Below are 6,000 nucleotides of genomic sequence, written 5' to 3' on the forward strand. Positions count from 1 at the left end.
TACTTTGTTCTCCCTTGCAGTTTAATGCCAGAGAGGAACATATGGCTCAAAGTGATTCTTTTCCACTTTACAATTCACATATTCTTTACCATATGTGAGGCATTATTGCATGCTATGGCAAGTATAATCACTCCCATGTCTATTCTTCCTTACAACAGAATGGACAATATAGATTTTCTCTTTCTGCTCCTGAGGCACAGTCACTCTGATGGTCTTTTTGGACACTGATTTTGGTTTTCCAAGAATGTTCCTAAAAGATGTTGAGGTGTTTTTTTTGTTGTTATTTATCTGATAAATTGTAATGATACCTTTAGTTTTAACCTTGATTCTGGAAGTGCCTGAGGTTTTCTTGCTAGGCAAAGTCACAGACCACTTGATCAGCTATCAAAGAAGCTTGCATGATCCCATAGTCACAGAATTTGAGCTTTTAATCTCCAGTGTATGACAAAAGCACCAAAGGCTTTGTGGGCAGCCATATTCAGCAACAAATCATACTGCTGTCATACATTTCATTCCTTTTCAGTGAGTAATATTTATACAATCTGCCCATTATCTCCTCCAATAGATGTCAACATTAAACACACTGGAGCTGATGCTGCAGGTAAGTAAATTTGATTTTAAAAATTGCTTCGTTTGCAACAATACTAAAAAAATTTTGTGAAGGATTAATTGCTTAGATCTGTTACTCATGTTCTTTGTAATTCCTAAGGCAGAAACTTAATTGCACCCACTTTTCTCTCCTTCCATTTTATCTTTTACTTTGCTAAAATCTTGTTTCTCTCAGCTGGATGCTGGAACCACTGCCTAAGCTAAGGCTGCCTTTTCTGGATAATGCTACATCCTCACTGAAACAACTCAGGACAAAATAACTTGGTGAGTCTGCAGTGTTCTCTTCATTCACTAAAAAGTATTAAAGAAGTTCCATGAAGGCAAACAATAAAAGGAAACTCATAGAAATAGTTTTGTATTAGGCATATTTCAATATAAACTTTTCATTTTCATTATTTCTGAGACTATTTCACAACTAAATGCTTCAATGAAAACTTGACTAAATTAATTTTAAAATCCAATTGTGAATCTTGTAAATAGGAAAGGTATGATTAATTGTGTTAATACTAATGTAAGTATTTAGTTTAGTATGTTTTTCAGTGCTTTAAGCACATATAATTTGCATTGCAAATATATTTTTCAGTAAAAATTTAACAATCAAGATTCAAGAGAACAGAAACAATTAAAAATATACTTGCATGGAAATTATTTAGAAAAGCAATACACGAAAGTCAACTTTTCTTTCTTAAAAATTGCTTTAGTCTGATAATTTAGACACAAGTATTTACATCTCCCGGTCATACACAAAATCGGTTTCAGAAATGGAGCTTGCAACCTAAAGCAAAGTTAGAAATCATGGGACCAGGACAAAGAGAATCACCGGGTGAGCAAGCAGGAACTGATCCCTCTAGGATAATATCAATGATTAGTTTGAAGATTAATTAATAACAATAGTTAGTGTGCACTGTTCCTTTTAAAAATTAAAAATTTAAAAATTAAATTGAGGTCTGAATTTACTACAGCCTATTAAAGTAATGGAAAATACAATAAAATTAATTAAATTAAAGCAGTGCAATTTACTAGTGAAGTTTAAAAGGTCAGATCTGCTTTTTTAGAAGCAGGGAAATGTCACACAAGTTTCATATAAAAGAAAACCCCAAACCATTGAAAATTCAATTATTGGAAAACTTTAAAAACCTCTGGGATAACATAACCAGATTCGGGGATTCTACAGACAAGATCAAAGATCTGACGTCAGGCATGTTGAAATGAAGAACAAAATTGGTGACCAGCTGGGAAAAGGGATGAAATAACTTTCCTATTGCCCCTCAAGAATATGATGGAAGCAAGGACAAGGACATCTCTCTCTAACTTCTCTAGCAAATTGATAATTTTTATTTCTTCAAGCTTTCATTTGCTACATTTTTCAGCTTCAGTAAAGAATGGGGCAACAGCTGTAAGAATAATTGTCTTCCTCAGTATCCAGCTGGGTTTGAAGCCAGACTAACTCCATGTTAGTCCTGGGATGATCCAGGACTATTGTAGAAAAGTAAATTAAAGAGATAATGAAGCGTATCATAAGTGACATAAAATAGAAGACTTCTGCCTCTAGAGTGTATGTTGTTACAACCCTCAGTATTGCTTTGACATAATTTTTGAAACTACAATAAAGACTGTGTTATAAAATAAATAATTGGAAAGTTATATTCAGAATAATTGAAGGTGGAGTCTTTAATTTCCCATTTGAAATTTTGGAAACTTCCATTTATTCCAATTTCAGCAAAACTGATTTTTTGAATAAAAACTGATTTTTCTAATAAAACTAGTTCCGTGGGGTTTTCTCCTGATAGCTCTTAATGACAGTTGTTTTGGCTTAAGCAGAAAGAATTTGAAGGGATCGAATTCCCAATGCATAAGCTTTGTGTCAGCAGACACTGGCAGGAATTTTATGATTCACTTCAGTGAATAAACCCAGCGAAGGCTGAGCACTTCTGAAAGTCCTGCTGCAATTTGGAATCTTCTTGTTTATTTAAATTGTGCAGGTGTTAGTTATTATCTACCAGTGTTCACCACATAGAAACAAACCAATAAAATATGTATTTGCTATTTCTGTACACCTGAGGTGAAGCAGCATCTATAACCTTTGGAATGAAAATTATTGCCTCAAGCCATATTTGTACCCAGTACGGTTATTATTTATGTCTTTTTCTCCCTCTTTTTATACTGTTTGTAGCTGATGATCAAAGGGCATCAAGCTCTGACATCCATATCCTTCCCTGGATATGTCATCATTCAAAACATCCATTCATTAATTCATTCCAAGGCTGTCATCAGGGGGATGCTGTCAGTTGCAATGAATGTCAGAGCAGCCCACAAAAGCACTAAATATGCATTCTTATGAAAGTTAGTGGAACTTGAAGCTGTATTCACAACACAGTTCTGTTTTCATATATGTTTTCCATTTCATTAAACAAAGAACCACAAAATATTTGCTTTCCTGAGGATATTCCAATTCTTTCTTCATAATGCTCTCAACTCCCTTTAAAAGAGACTATTCTTCCCTGAAATATGTCATGTAATTTAAGAGAGACACTTTTAAAAGGGATCAAGAGCTATACCAAGCTAATACCTAGATCTCCACATTGAATGCAAGCAGGCAGTATGAGCACAAGTTTAGCAAACCTTACCCTCAGTGAATCTCATTGTGCTACAGCAATACAGCAGAGAGAAACTGGGGAGAACAGACACTGCAGTACAACAGGCCAGTCTCAGCAATAACACAGGGCTCACCTCAGCCTTGGCAGATGCTGGAGGAGAGAGGCAGGGTTCAAACACCTACAGAGGTGTCTCTGTGCTTGGATAGTCTGTTGGTACAAACACATACCCATCACACTGTACTTCAGTCACCAGGTACCAGCTCATTTCTGCAGAAAGTAAGCTGATTGCCGTTGCATTTTTTGCTCAGGAATGATTAAATTGTACCATCACAGTGTTATTACTTGGCAATTGAATTATCCTAATTTATCTTAAGAAAGTCCCTTTACGTGATAAATAACAATGTGTTAGAATCTTAAATATTCTTACCTATCTTGAGGACCCATTTTAACCTCTTCCTGAAAGTTTTGTTTCAGATATTATTTATCCCCCACTATATTTCTCTTTTGTAGTACAGTTAAAATTTCTTGTGTATTTTCAAGCTAGGAAGATTCAATCACATCTGAAAGTGAATCTCTCCAAAGGGAAGGGGAAGGGGAAGGGGTAGGGGAAGGGGAAGGGGAAGGGGAAGGGGAAGGGGAAGGGGAAGGGGAAGGGGAAGGGGAAGGGGAAGGGGAAGGGGAAGGGGAAGGGAGCTGTGCCGGGGCTGCAGAGGCGGCGGTGGCCGGCAGAGGGCGGCCCCGGCCCGGCAGTCTCCGGAGCGCAGGGAAAGCCGCGGCCCGGCGCTTCCAGCGGAGGGAGCGGCACATCCCGGGCCGCCGCGCTCACTGCCCTCCTTCCAACAGCGTGCAGCCACACGCGGCGAGCACAGCCGAGTGTCCGAGATAAAGAAAGTATTTTACACAAAATAAATGAGGATATCACAGAATCGCCGAACCTCGGAATGGTTTGGGCTGGAAGGAGGCTTGCATGATAATCTCAAGTTTCAGCTCACCGATGAGTAGGTTGTGCAAAGTCCCATCCATCCTGGTCTCTAACACTTACAGGAATGGAGTAGCTTCTCTGGGTAACCTGTGCCAGTGCTTCAACACCGTCACAGTAAAGAATTTCTTCCTGATCTAAACTCACCCACTCTGGATTTGAAGCTGTTCTCCACTTTGAGATTGAAGCCATTCCCTTTGTCATATCACTATAGGCCCCTGCAGAAATTCCCTCTCCAGCTCTTTCTAGGCTCCCTCTAGGTACTGGAAAGATGCTCTGAGGTCTCTCTGGAGCCTTGACCAGGATGAACAACCCCATCACTCTCAGCCTGTTTTCATAAGAAAGGTGCTCCAGCCATCTCATCATCTTGATGGCCCTGCTCTGATCCAGCAGATCTACATCCTTCCTTTGTTGGAGACCTCAGAACTGGGCACAGTGGGGCCTCACAAGAGCAGAGTAACAGGGGACAATCACTTCCCTTGACCTGCTTGTCACACTACCAAATAACCAAAAACCAGCAAATAATCGCTAGAGATATTTTTGTCGGAGTACATACACTGACTCCAGGTTTTCAAGCCTAAGATTTTTCATCTGGGCATGTTACTAGGGAACACCACTCAATTACATCTATCTGGAAAAGAAAGATCAACTTCATGTTGTTGTCCATGACATAGAGAATTCCAGTCCTGCCAGATAGCACTGAGGTAGCTTTAGCAGTCACACTAACAGGATGAGATGGAGCGCCAGCAGCATCTAAAGCAGTAATCACCGGGAGAAAATACCCTCCAACTCCTTCCAGAACATGACAGACAGAAACTTGGGGGATTTACTCAAACTTCATCTTTCCTGCTAAGTTGTGGCTTTTTGGGTGGGTTTTTTTTTTGGTTGTGGGTTTTTTTTGGTTGGTTGGTTGGTTGGGTTTTTTTGGCTGTTTTGTTTTGTTTGTTTTGTTTTGCGTGTTTTTGGTTTTTTTTGTTTTTGTGGTTTTGTTTTGTTTTTCTTTTTATTTTTTTAAGTGGTTTTTTTTTTTCCTAATGGAAGAAAAATTTAGAAACAAAAATATAGTAACAATATTTTTTTTATTCCTTTAGAAGGTGTGATTCTGTTTAAATAATTTTTTTAATAGAAAAGCTTTTCAAGCTTTACTAAGTTTCTATATTGAGCCAGTTTCAGTTTCTGTGTAAATGGCAACATTCCAGTGTTTTTCAGTCTCCACTGTTCTCAAGACCTTCGGACAAAAGCCAGGTGAAAGCCTATTCTTCCTTTAGCACATTGCCTCATATTCTGCGTCGTTCCCTGGTGCTGGGAAGCGTGTCCCTGTGCCGCTGTCCGGCTGATGGCTCGCTTGAGAGCCTGACCTATCCAGCTTCGTGGCTCCCCGCTGCACCCACCTGCCGTTCGGGCGATGCTCCCCCCATCAGTGACTCAAACCCCACGTGCGCCGGGGCACGGCTACGCACAAACTTTGTTCCTTCCCGCAGACACGAGTATCTCCAGCGTGACCCGTTTGTGACGGCAGCGGGGCCACCCTGACGGCCGGAGTGCCGGGGTGCCCCTGCGAGGAGGGTGAACGCGGGGAGAGGGGCGGGACGCGCGGCAGGGCGGCCACCGTGCGTGTCGCGGGTGTCCTGTGACAGAACGGGTGTGGGTCACGGTCCCGGCTCTGGGCTCTGCTCTTGCGGGAGTGGGGGCCCTCCCGGCGGGGGAAGCACCGAGCGAGCGCCGCGCTCCCTCTGCCGCAGCGCCGCCCGCCGCCCTCCCCGTGCCCGCCCCGCCGGGGCCGCCCCGCGGCAGAGGGAGGGAGGGAGGGAGGGA

The sequence above is a fragment of the Catharus ustulatus genome, chromosome 4 (genome assembly GCF_009819885.2).
Source record: "Catharus ustulatus isolate bCatUst1 chromosome 4, bCatUst1.pri.v2, whole genome shotgun sequence".
In the NCBI taxonomy this organism is placed as follows: domain Eukaryota; kingdom Metazoa; phylum Chordata; class Aves; order Passeriformes; family Turdidae; genus Catharus; species Catharus ustulatus.